Source organism: Pan paniscus, chromosome 17, assembly GCF_029289425.2.
Source record: "Pan paniscus chromosome 17, NHGRI_mPanPan1-v2.0_pri, whole genome shotgun sequence".
Taxonomy (NCBI): Eukaryota; Metazoa; Chordata; class Mammalia; order Primates; family Hominidae; genus Pan; species Pan paniscus.
In genome coordinates, this window is record NC_073266.2 from 9320819 (window position 1) to 9337552 (window position 16734).

Consider the following 16734-nt stretch of genomic DNA (forward strand, 5'->3'; position numbering starts at 1 on the left):
AGTAAATATATATTACATACTGTACATTAAATATCAAAAAGTACACCAAATATGTGTTATATATACTGTAAATAAAGAATCAGAAACTACAGTAATTATATTTAAAATACTGTACAGAAATTATCAAAAATTACACGAAATGTTTACTATATACCGTAAAAAAATATCTAAAATTACAGTAAATATATATTACACACTCTATGTAAAATATCAAAAACTACGCCAAATGTACATTATATAATTTACATAAAATATCAAAAGTACACAAAGTAGATATTATATATAGTACATGAAATATCAAGAAGTACAGTAAATATATTTCATATGTTGTACATATAATGTTAACTAAAGTACACCAAATATATTTAATATAGTGTAAAAAAAAATCCAATAGTACAGAAAATATATATTACATACTGTACATAAAATGTCAAAAAGTACACCAAATATGTGTTATATATACTGTAAATAAACTATAAAAACTACAGTAATTATATTTAATAAACTGTACATAAAATATCAAATATTACTCAAAATATATATTATATACTGTTAATAAAATATCAAAAATTACAGTAAATATATATTACACATTCTATTTAAAATATCAAAGCTACACCAAAAATATTTTTTATAATTTACATAAAATATCAAAAGTACACCAAATAGATATTATATACTGTACATTAAATATCAAAATGCACAGTAAATCTATTTCATATATTGTACATATAATATTAACTAAAACTACACCAAATACATTTTATATACTCTAAATAAAATATCCAATAGTACAGTAAATATATATTACATACTGTACATAAAATATCAAAAAGTACACCAAATATTTGTTATATATACTGTAAATAAACAATCAAATCTACAGTAATTATATTTAATATACTGTACATAAAATATCAAAAATTACACGAAATGTAAACTATATACCGTAAAAAAAATCTAAAATTACAGTAAATATATATTGCACGCTCTATGTAAAATATCAAAAACTACGCCAAATATATATTATATAATTTACATAAAATATCAAAAGTACACCAAATAGATATTATATACAGTACATAAAATATCAAAAAGTACAGTAAATATATTTCATATATTGTACATATAATATTAACTAAAAGTACACCAAATACATTTTATATACTGTAAATAAAATATCCAATAGTACAGTAAATATATATTAGATACTGTACATAGAATGTCAAAAAGTACACCAAATATGTGTTATATATACTGTAAATAAACAATCAAAAAATACACTAATTATATTTAAGATACTGTACATAAAATATCAAAAATTACACGAAATGTATACTATATACCGTAAAAAAAATATCTAAAATTACAGTAAATATATATTGCACACTCTATGTAAAATATCAAAAACTACGCCAAATATGTATTATATAATTTACGTAAAATATCAAAAGTATACCAAATAGATATTATATACAGTACATAAAATATCAAAAAGTACAGTGAATATATTTCATATATTGTACATATAATATTAACTAAAAGTACACCAAATACATTTTATATACTGTAAATAAAATATCCAACAGTACAGTAAATATATATTACACAATGTATATAAAATATCAAAAAGTACACCAAATATGTGTTATATATACTGTAAATAAACAATCAAAAACTACAGTAATTATATTTAATATACTGTACATAAAATATCAAAAATCACACGAAATGTATACTATATACCGTAAAAAAATATCTAAAATTACAGTAAATATATATTACACACTCTATGTAAAATATCAAAAACTACGCCAAATATACATTATATAATTTACATAAAATATCAAAAGTACACCAAATAGATATTATATACAGTACATGAAATATCAAAAAGTACAGTAAATATATTTCATATATTGTACATGTAATATTAAGTAAAAGTACACCAAATATATTTTATATGCTGTAAATAAAATATCCAATAGTACAGTAAATATATATTACATACTGTACATAAAATGTCAAAAAGTACACCAAATATGTGTTATATATACTGTAAATAAACAATCAAAAAATACACTAATTATATTTAATATACTGTACATAAAATATCAAAAATTACACGAAATGTATACTATACACCGTAAAAAAATATCTAAAATTACAGTAAATATATATTACACACTCTATGTAAAATATCATATACTACGCCAAATGTATATTATATAATTTACATAAAATATCAAAAGTACACCAAATAGATATTATATACAGTACATGAAATATCAAAAAGTACAGTAAATATATTTCATATGTTGTACATATAATATTAACTAAAAGTACACCAAATATATTTTATATACTGTAAAAAAAATATCCAATAGTACAGAAAATATATATTACATACTGTACATAAAATGTCAAAAAGTACACCAAATATGTGTTATATATACTGTAAATAAACTATAAAAACTACAGTAATTATATTTATTATACTGTACATAAAATATCAAAAATTACTCAAAATGTATATTATATACTGTTAATAAAATATCAAAAATTACAGTAAATATATATTACACATTCTATTTAAAATATCAAAACTACACCAAAAATATATTTTATAATTTACATAAAATATCAAAAGTACACCAAATATATGTTATATACTCTACATTAAATATCAAAATACACAGTAAATCTATTTCATATATTGTACATATAATATTAACTGAAAGTACACCAAATACATTTTATATAATGTAAATAAAATGCCCAAAAGCACAGTAAACATATATTACATACTGTACATAAAATACCAAAAAGTACACCAAATATGTGTTATATATACTGTAAATAAACAATCAAACAATACACTAATTATATTTAATATACTGTACATAAAATATCAAAAATTACACGAAATGTATACTATATACCGTAAAAAAAAATCTAAAATTACAGTAAATATATATTGCACACTCTATGTAAAATATCAAAAACTACACCAAATATATATTATATAATTTACATAAAATATCAAAAGTACACCAAGTAGATATTATATACAGTACATAAAATATCAAAAAGTACAGTAAATATATTTCATATATTGTACATATAATATTAACTAAAAGTACACCAAATACATTTTATATACTGTAAATAAAATATCCAATAGTACAGTAAATATATATTACATACTGTACATAAAATATCAAAAAGTACACCAAATATGTGTTATATATACTGTAAATAAACAATCAAAAACTACAGTAATTATATTTAATATACTGTACATAAAATATCAAAAATTACACGAAATGTATACTATATACCGTAAAAAAACTCTAAAATTACAGTAAATATATATTACACACTCTATGTAAAATATCAAAAACTACGCCAAATATATATTATATAATTTACATAAAATATCAAAGGTACACCAAATAGATATTATATACAGTACATGAAATATCAAAAAGTACAGTAAATATATTTCATATATTGTACATATAATATTAACTAAAAGTACACCAAATATATTTTATATACTGTAAATAAAATATCCAATAGTACAGTAAATATATATTACATACTGTACATAAAATGTCAAGAAGTACACCAAATATGTGTTATATATACTGTAAATAAACTATAAAAACTACAGTAATTATATTTAATATACTGTACATAAAATATCAAAAATTACTCAAAATGTATATTATATACTGTTAATAAAATATCAAAAGTTACAGTAAATATATATTACACATTCTATTTAAAATATCAAAACTACACCAAAAATATATTTTATAATTTACATAAAATAGCAAAAGTACACCAAATATATACTATATACTGTACATTAAATATCAAAATGCACAGTAAATCTATTTCATATATTGTACATATAATATTAACTGAAAGTACACCAAATACATTTTATATAATGTAAATAAAATGTCCAAAAGCACAGTAAATATATATTACATACTGTACATAAAATACCAAAAAGTACACCAAATATGTGTTATATATACTGTAAATAAACAATCAAAAAATACACTAATTATATTTAATATACTGTACATAAAATGTCAAAAATTACACGAAATGTATACTATATACCTTAAAAAAAAATCTAAAATTACAGTAAATATATATTGCACACTCTATGTAAAATATCAAAAACTACCCCAAATATATATTATATAAATTACATAAAATATCAAAAGTACACCAAATAGATATTATATACACTACATGAAATATCAAAAAGTACAGTAAATATATTTCATATATTGTACATATAATATTAACTAAAAGTACACCAAATATATTTTATATACTGTAAATAAAATATCCAATAGTACAGTAAATATATATTACATACTGTACATAAAATGTCAAAAAGTACACCAAATATGTGTTATACATACTGTAAATAAACTATAAAAACTACAGTAATTATATTTAATATTCTGTACATAAAATATCAAAAATTACTCAAAATGTATATTTTATACTGTTAATAAAATATCAAAAATTACAGTAAATATATATTACACATTCTATTTAAAATATCAAACTACACCAAAAATATATTTTATAATTTACATAAAATATCAAATGTACACCAAATAGATATTATATAGAGTACATAAAATATCAAAAAGTACAGTAAATATATTTCATATATTGTACATGTAATATTAACTAAAAGTACACCAAATACATTTTATATACTGTAAATAAAATATCCAATAGTACAGTAAATATATATTACATACTGTACATAAAATATCAAAAAGTACACCAAATATGTGTTATATACACTGTAAATAATCAAAAACTACAGTAATTATATTTAATATACTGTACATAAAATATCAAAAATTACACGAAATGTATACTATGTACCGTAAAAAAAATATCTAAAATTACAGTAAATATATATTACACACTCTATGTAAAATATCAAAAACTACGCCAAATATATATTGTATAATTTACATAAAATATCAAAAGTACACCAAATAGATATTATATACAGTACATGAAATATCAAAAAGTACAGTAAATATATTTCATATATTTTACATATAAGATTAACTAAAAGTACACCAAATATATTTTATATACTGTAAATAAAATATCCAATAGTACAGTAAATATATATTACATACTGTACATAAAATGTCAAAAAGTACACAAAATAGGTGTTATATATACTGTAAATAAACTATAAAATCTACAGTAATTATATTTAATACACTGTACATAAAATATAAAAATTACTCAAAATGTATATTATATACTGTTAATAAAATATCAAAAATTACAGTAAATATATATTACACATTCTATTTAAAATATCAAAACAACACCAAAAATATATTTCATAATTTACATAAAATATCAAAAGTACACCAAATATATGTTATATACTGTACGTTAAATATCAAAATGCACAGTAAATCTATTTCATATATTGTACATATAATATTAACTGAAAGTACACCAAATACATTTTATATAATGTAAATAAAATGTCCAAAACACAGTAAACATATATTACATACTGTACATAAAATACCAAAAAGTACACCAAATATGTGTTATATATACTGTAAATAAACAATCAAATCTACAGTAATTATATTTAATATACTGTACATAAAATATCAAAAATTACACGAAATGTATACTATATACCGTAAAAAAAAATCTAAAATTACAGTAAATATATATTGCACACTCTATGTAAAATATCAAAAACTACGCCAAATATATATTTTATAATTTACATAAAATATCAAAAGTACACCAAGTAGATATTATATACAGTACATAAAATATCAAAATGTACAGTAAATATATTTCATATATTGTACATATAATATTAACTAAAAGTACAACAAATACATTTTATATACTGTAAATAAAATATCCAATAGTACAGTAAATATATATTACATACTGTACATAAAATATCAAAAAGTACACCAAATATGTGTTATATATACTGTAAATAAACAATCAAAAACTACAGTAATTATATTTAATATACTGTACATAAAATATCAAAAATTACACGAAATGTATACTAAATACCGTCAAAAAAATCTAAAATTACAGTAAATATATATTGCACACTCTATGTAAAATATCAAAAACTACGCCAAATATATATTATATAATTTACATAAAATATCAAAAGTACACCAAATAGATATTATATACAGTACATGAAATATCAAAAAGTACAGTAAATATATTTCATATATTGTACATATAATATTAACTAAAAGTACACCAAATATATTTTATATACTGTAAATAAAATATCCAATAGTGCAGTAAATATATATTACATACTGTACATAAAATGTCAAGAAGTACACCAAATATGTGTTATATATACTGTAAATAAACTATAAAAACTAGAGTAATTATATTTAATATACTGTACATAAAATATCAAAAATTACTCAAAATGTATATTATATACTGTTAATAAAATATCAATAATTACAGTAAATATATATTACACATTCTATTTAAAATATCAAAACTACACCAAAAATATATTTTATAATTTACATAAAATATCAAAAGTACACCAAATATATATTATATACTGTACATTAAATATCAAAATGCACAGTAAATCTATTTCATATATTGTACATATAATATTAACTGAAAGTACACCAAATACATTTTATATAATGTAAATAAAATGTCCAAAAGCACAGTAAATATATATTACATACTGTACATAAAATACCAAAAAGTACACCAAATATGTGTTATATATACTGTAAATGAACAATCAAAAAATACACTAATCATATTTAATATACTGTACATAAAATGTCAAAAATTACACGAAATGTATACTATATACCGTAAAAAAAATCTAAAATTACAGTAAATATATATTGCACACTCTATGTAAAATATCAAAAACTACGCCAAATATATATTATATAAATTACATAAAATATCAAAAGTACACCAAATAGATATTATATACAGTACATAAAATATCAAAAAGTACAGTAAATATATTTCATATATTGTACATATAATATTAACTAAAAGTACACCAAATACATTTTATATACTGTAAATAAAATATCCAATAGTACAGTAAATATATATTACATACTGTACATAAAATGTCAAAAAGTACACCAAATATGTGTTATATATACTGTAAATAAACTATAAAAACTACAGTAATTATATTTAATATACTGTACATAAAATATCAAAAATTACTCAAAATGTATATTATATACTGTTAATAAAATATCAAAAATTACAGTAAATATATATTACCCATTCTATTTAAAATATCAAACTACACCAAAAATATATTTTATAATTTACATAAAATATCAAAAGTACACCAAATAGATATTATATAGAGTACATAAAATATCAAAAAGTACAGTAAATATATTTCATATATTGTACATATAATATTAACTAAAAGTACACCAAATACATTTTATATACTGTAAATAATATATCCAATAGTACAGTAAATATATATTACATACTGTACATAAAATATCAAAAAGTACACCAAATATGTGTTATATACACTGTAAATAAACAATCAAAAACTACAGTAATTATATTTAATATACTGTACATAAAATATCAAAAATTACACGAAATGTATACTATGTACCGTAAAAAAAATATCTAAAATTACAGTAAAGATATATTACACACTCTATGTAAAATATCAAAAACTACGCCTAATATATATTATATAATTTACATAAAATATCAAAAGTACACCAAATAGATATTATATACAGTACATGAAATATCAAAAAGTACAGTAAATATATTTCATAAATTGTACATATAATATTAACTAAAAGTACACCAAATATATTTTATATACTGTAAATAAAATATCCAATAGTACACTAAATATATATTACATACTGTACATAAAATGTCAAAAAGTACACCAAATAGGTGTTATATATACTGTAAATAAACTATAAAAACTACAGTAATTATATTTAATACACAGTACATAAAATATAAAAATTACTCAAAATGTATATTATATACTGTTAATAAAATATCAAAAATTACAGTAAATATATATTACACATTCTATTTAAAATATCAAAACAACACCAAAAATATATTTCATAATTTACATTAAATATCAAAAGTACACCAAATATATGTTATATACTGTACATTAAATATCAAAATACACAGTAAAACTATTTCATATATTGTACATATAATATTAACTGAAAGTACACCAAATACATTTTATATAATGTAAATAAAATGTCCAAAAGCACAGTAAACATATATTACATACTGTACATAAAATACCAAAAAGTACACCAAATATGTGTTATATATACTGTAAATAAACAATCAAACAATACACTAATTATATTTAATATACTGTACATAAAATATCAAAAATTACACGAAATGTATACTATATACCGTAAAAAAGTATCTAAAATTACAGTAAATATATATTGCACACTCTATGTAAAATATCAAAAACTACGCAAAATATATATTATATAATTTACATAAAATATCAAAAGTACACCAAATAGATATTATATACAGTACATGAAATATCAAAAAGTTCAGTAAATATATTTCATATATTGTACATATAATATTAACTAAAAGTACACCAAATATATTTTATATACTGTAAATAAAATATCCAATAGTACAGTAAATATATGTTACATACTGTACATAAAATGTCAAAAAGTACACCAAATATGTGTTATATATACAGTAAATAAACTATAAAAACTACAGTAATTATATTTAATATACTGTACATAAAATATAAAAATTACTCAAAATGTATATTATATACTGTTAATAAAATATCAAAAATTACAGTAAATATATATTACACATTCTATTTAAAATATCAAAACTACACCAAAAATATATTATATAATTTACATAAAATATCAAAGGTACACCAAATAGATATTATATACAGTACATAAAATATCAAAAAGTACAGTAAATATATTTCATATATTGTACATATAATATTAACTAAAAGTACACCAAATACATTTTATATACTGTAAATAAAATATCCAATAGTACAGTAAATATATATTACATACTGTACATAAAATATCAAAAAGTACACCAAATATGTGTTATATATACTGTAAATAAACAATCAAAAACTACAGTAATTACATTTAATATACTGTATATAAAATATCAAAAATTACACGAAATGTATACTATATATCGTAAAAAAACATCTAAAATTACAGTAAATATATATTACACACTCTAGGTAAAATATCAAAAACTACGCCAAATATATATTATATAATTTACATAAAATATCAAAAGTACACCAAATAGATATTATATACAGTACATGAAATATCAAAAAGTACAGTAAATATATTTCATATATTGTACATATAATATTAACTAAAAGTACACCAAATATATTTTATATACTGTAAATAAAATATCCAATAGTACAGTAAATATATATTACATACTGTACATAAAATGTCAAAAAGTACACCAAATATGTGTTATATATACAGTAAATAAACTATAAAAACTACAGTAATTATATTTAATATACTGTACATAAAATATCAAAAATTACTCAAAATGTATATTATTTACAGTTAATAAAATATCAAAAATTACAGTAAATATATATTACACATTCTATTTAAAATATCAAAACTACACCAAAAATATATTTTGTAATTTACATAAAATATCAAAAGTATACCAAATATATATTATATACTGTACATTAAATATCAAAATGCACAGTAAATCTATTTCATATATTGCACATATAATATTAACTGAAAGTACAACAAATACATTTTATATAATGTAAATAAAATGTCCAAAAGCACAGTAAATGTATATTACATACTGTACATAAAATACCAAAAATACACCACATATGTGTTTTATATACTGTAAATAAACAATCAAAAAGTACACTAATTATATTTAATATACTGTACATAAAATATCAAAAATTACACGAAATGTATACTATATACCGTAAAAAAAATCTAAAATTACAGTAAATATATATTGCACACTCTATGTAAAATATCTAAAACTACACCAAATATATATTATATAATTTACATAAAATATAAAACGTACACAAAATAGATATTATATACAGTACATAAAATATCAAAAAGTACAGTAAATATATTTCATACATTCTACATATAATATTAACTAAAAGTACACCAAATACATTTTATATACTGTAAATAAAATATCCAATAGTACAGTAAATATATATTACATACTGTACATAAAATATCAAAAAGTACACCAACTATGTGTTATATATACTGTAAATAAACAATCAAAAATTACAGTAATTATATTTAATATACTGTACATAAAATATCAAAATTTACACGAAATGTATACTATATACCGTAAAAAAAAATCTAAAATTACAGTAAATATATATTACACACTCTATGTAAAATATCAAAAACTACGCCAAATATATATTATATAATTTACATAAAATATCAAAAGTACACCAAATAGATATTATATACAGTACATGAAGTATCAAAAAGTACAGTAAATATATTTCATATATTGTACATATAATATTAACTAAAAGTACAGCAAATATATTTTATATACTGTAAATAAAATATCCAATACTACAGTAAATATATATTACATACTGTACATAAAATGTAAAAAAGTACACCAAATATGTGTTATATATACTGTAAATAAACTATAAAAAGTACAGTAATTATATTTAATATACTGTACATAAAATATTAAAAGTTACTCAAAATGTATATTATATACTGTTAATAAAATATCAAAAATTACAGTAAATATATATTACACATTCTACTTAAAATATCAAAACTACACCAAAAATATATTTTATAATTTACATAAAATATCAAAAGTACACCAAATATTTATTATATACTGTACATTAAATATCAAAATGCACAGTAAATCTATTTCATATATTGTACATATAATATTAACTGAAAGTACACCAAATACATTTTATATAATGTAAATAAAATGTCCAAAAGCACAGTAAATATATAATACATACTGTACATAAAATACCAAAAAGTACACCAAATATGTGTTATATATACTGTAAATAAACAATCAAAAAATACACTAACTATATTTAATATACTGTACATAAAATATCAACAATTACACGAAATGTATACAATATACCGTAAAAAAAAATCTAAAATTACAGTAAATATATATTGCACACTCTAAAATATCAAAAACTACGCCAAATATATATTATATAATTTACATAAAATATCAAAAGTACACCAAATACATATTGTATAGAGTACATAAAATATCAATAAGTACAGTAAATATATTTCATATATTGTACATATAATATTAACTAAAGTACACCAAATATATTTTATATACTGTAAATAAAATATCCAATAGTACAGTAAATATATATTACATACTGTACATAAAATGTCAAAAAGTACACCAAATATGTGTTATATATACTGTAAATAAACAATCAAAAACTACAGTAATTATATTTAATATACTGTACATAAAATATCAAAAATTACACGAAATGTGTACTATATACAGTAAAAAAAATCTAAAATTACAGTAAATATATATTACACACTCTATGTAAAATATCAACAGCTACGCCAAATATATATTATATAATTTACATAAAATATCAAAAGTACACCAAATAGATATTATATACAGTACATGAAATATCAAAAAGTTCAGTATATATATTTCATATATTGTACATATAATATTAACTAAAAGTACACCAAATATATTTTATATACTGTAAATAAAATATCCAATAGTACAGTAAATATATATTACATACTGTACATAAAATGTCAAAAAGTACACCAAATATGTGTTATATATACTGTAAATAAACTATAAAAACTACAGTAATTATATTTAATATACTGTACATAAAATATAAAAATTACTCAAAATGTATATTATATACTGTTAATAAAATATCAAAAATTACAGTAAATATATATTACACATTCTATTTAAAATATCAAAACTACACCAAAAAGATATTATATAATTTACATAAAATATCAAAAGTACACCACATAGATATTATATACAGTACATAAAATATCAAAAAGTACAGTAAATATATTTCATATATTGTACATATAATATTAACTAAAAGTACACCAAATACATTTTATATACTGTAAATAAAATATCCAATAGTACAGTAAATATATATTACATACTGTACATAAAATATCAAAAAGTACACCAAATATGTGTTATATATACTGTAAATAAAAAATCAAAAACTACACTAATAATATTTAATATACTGTACATAAAATATCAAAAATTACATGAAATGTATACTATATATCGTAAAAAAAATCTAAAATTACAGTAAATATATATTACACACTCTATGTAAAATATCAAAAACAACGCCAAATATATATTATATAATTTACATAAAATATCAAAAGTACACCAAATAGATATTATATACAGTACATGAAATATCAAAAACTAGAGTAAATATATTTCATATATTGTACATATAATATTAACTAAAAGTACACCAAATACATTTTATATACTGTAAATAAAATATCCAATAGTACAGTAAATATATATTACATACTGTACATAAAATATAAAAAAGTACACCAAATATGTGTTATATATACTGTAAATAAACAATCAAAAACTACAGTAATTATATTTAATATACTGTACATAAAATATCAAAAATTACACGAAATGTATATTATATACTGTTAATAAAATATCAAAAATTACAGTAAATATATATTACACATTCTATTTAAAATATCAAAACTACACCAAAAACATATTTTATAATTTACATAAAATATCAAAAGTACACCAAATATATATTATATACTGTACATTAAATATCAAAATGCACAGTAAATCTATTTCATATATTGTACATATAATATTAACTGAAAGTACACCAAATACATTTTATATAATGTCAATAAAATGTCCAAAAGCACAGTAAATATATATTACATACTGTACATAAAATACCAAAAAGTACACCAAATATGGGTTATATATACTGTAAATAAACAATCAAAAGATACACTAAATATATTTAATATGCTGTACATAAAATATCAAAAATTACACGAAATGTATACTATATACCGTAAAAAAAATATCTAAAATTACAGTAAATATATATTGCACACTCTATGTAAAATATCAAAAACTACGCCAATTATATATTATATAATTTACATAAAATATCAAAAGTACATCAAATAGATATTATATACAGTACATAAAATATCAAAAAGTACAGTAAATATATTTCATATATTGTACATATAATATTAACTAAAAGTACACCAAATACCTTTTATATACTGTAAATAAAATATCCAATAGTACAGTAAATATATATTACATACTGTACATAAAATATCAAAAAGTACACCAAATATGCGTTATATATACTGTAAATAAACAATCAAAAACTACAGTAATTATATTTAATATACTGTACATAAAATATCAAAAATTACACGAAATGTATACTATATACCGTAAAAAAAATATCTAAAATTACAGTAAATATATATTACACACTCTATGTGAAATATCAAAAACTACGCCAAATATATATTATATAATTTACATAAAATATCAAAAGTACACCAAATAGATATTATATACAGTACATGAAATATCAAAAAGTACAGTAAATATATTTCATATATTGTACATATAATATTAACTAAAAGTACACCAAATATATTTTATATACTGTAAATAAAATATCCAATAGTACAGTAAATATATATTACATACTGTACATAAAATGTCAAAAAGTACACCAAATATGTGTTATATATACTGTAAATAAACTATAAAAACTACAGTAATTATATTTATTATACTGTACATAATATATCAAAAATTACTCAAAATGTATATTATATACTGTTTATAAAATATAAAAAATTACAGTAAATATATATTACACATTCTATTTAACATATCAAAACTACACCAAAAATATATTTTATAATTTACATAAAATATCAAAAGTACACCAAATATATATTATATACTGTACATTAAATATCAAAATGCACAGTAAATCTATTTCATATATTGTACATATAATATTAACTGAAAGTACACCAAATACATTTTGTATAATGTAAATAAAATGTCCAAAAGCACAGTAAATATATATTACATACTGTACATAAAATACCAAAAAGTACACCAAATATGTGTTATATATACTGTAAATAAACAATCAAAAAATACACTAATTATATTGAATATACTGTACAAAAAATATCAAAAATTACACAAAATGTATTCTATATACCATAAAAAAATATCTAAAATTACAGTAAATATATATTGCACACTCTATGTAAAATATCAAAAACTACGCCAAATATATATTATATAATTTACATAAAATATCAAAAGTACACAAAATAGATATTATATAGAGTACGTAAAATATCAAAAAGTTCAGTAAATATATTTCATATATTGTACATATAATATTAACTAAAAGTACACCAAATACATTTTATATACTGTAAATAAAATATCCAATAGTACAGTAAATATATATTACATACTGTACATAAAATATCAAAAAGTACACCAAATATGTGTTATATATACTGTAAATAAAAAATCAAAAACTACACTAATTATATTTAATATACTGTACATAAAATATCAAAAATTACATGAAATGTATACTATATACAGTAAAAAAATCTAAAATTACAGTAAATATATATTACACACTCTATGTAAAATATCAAAAACTACGCCAAATATATATTATATAATTTACATAAAATATCAAAAGTACACCAAATAGATATTATATACAGTACATAAAATATCAAAATGTACAATAAACATATTTCATATATTGTACATATAATATTAACTAAAAGTACACCAAATACATTTTATATACTGTAAATAAAATATCCTATAGTACAGTAAATATATATTACATACTGTACATAAAATATCAAAAAGTACAACAAATATGTGTTATATATACTGTAAATAAACAATCAAAAACTACAGTAATTATATTTAATATACTGTACATAAAATATCAAAAATTACACGAAATGTATACTATATACCGTAAAAAAAAATCCAAAATTACAGTAAATATATATTACACACTCTATGTAAAATATCAAAAACTACGCCAAATATATATTATATAATTTACATGAAATATCAAAAGTACACCAAATAGATATTATATACAGTACATGAAATATCAAAAAGTACAGTAAATATATTTCATATATTGTACATATAATATTAGCTAAAAGTACACCAGATATATTTTATATACTGTAAATAAAATATCCAATAGTACAGTAAATATATATTACATACTGTACATAAAATGTCAAAAAGTACACCAAATATGTGTTATATATACTGTAAATAAACTATAAAAACTACAGTAATTATATTTAATATACTGTACATAAAATATCAAAAATTACTCAAAATGTATATTATATACTGTTAATAAAATATCAAAAATTACAGTAAATATATATTACACATTCTATTTAAAATATCAAAACTACACCAAAAATATATTTTATAATTTACATAAAATATCAAAAGTACACCAAATATATATTATATACTGTACATTAAATATCAAAATGCACAGTAAATCTATTTCATATATTGTACATATAATATTAACTGAAAGTACACCAAATACATTTTATATAATGTCAATAAAATGTCCAAATACACAGTAAATATATATTACATACTGTACATAAAATAACAAAAAGTACACCAAATATGGGTTATATATACTGTAAATAAACAATCAAAAAATACACTAAATATATTTAATATGCTGTACATAAAATATCAAAAATTACACGAAATGTATACTATATACCGTGAAAAAAATATCTAAAATTACAGTAAATATATATTGCACACTCTATGTAAAATATCAAAAACTACAACAAATATATATTATATAATTTACATAAAATATCAAAAGTACACCAAATAGATATTATATACAATACATAAAATATCAAAAAGTACAGTAAATATATTTCATATATTGTACACATAATATTAACTAAAAGTACACCAAATACCTTTTATATACTGTAAATAAAATATCCAATAGTACAGTAAATATATATTACATACTGTACATAAAATATCAAAAAGTACACCAAATATGCGTTATATATACTGTAAATAAACAATCAAAAACTACAGTAATTATATTTAATATACTGTACATAAAATATCAAAAATTACACGAAATGTATACTATATACCATAAAAAAATATCCAAAATTACAGTAAATATATATTACACACTCTATGTAAAATATCAAAAACTACACCAAATATATATTATATAATTTACATAAAATATCAAAAGTACACCAAGTAGATATTATATACAGTACATGAAATATCAAAAAGTACAGTAAATATATTTCATATATTGTAGATATAATATTAACTAAAAGTACACCAGATATATTTTATATACTGTAAATAAAATATCCAATAGTACAGTAAATATATATT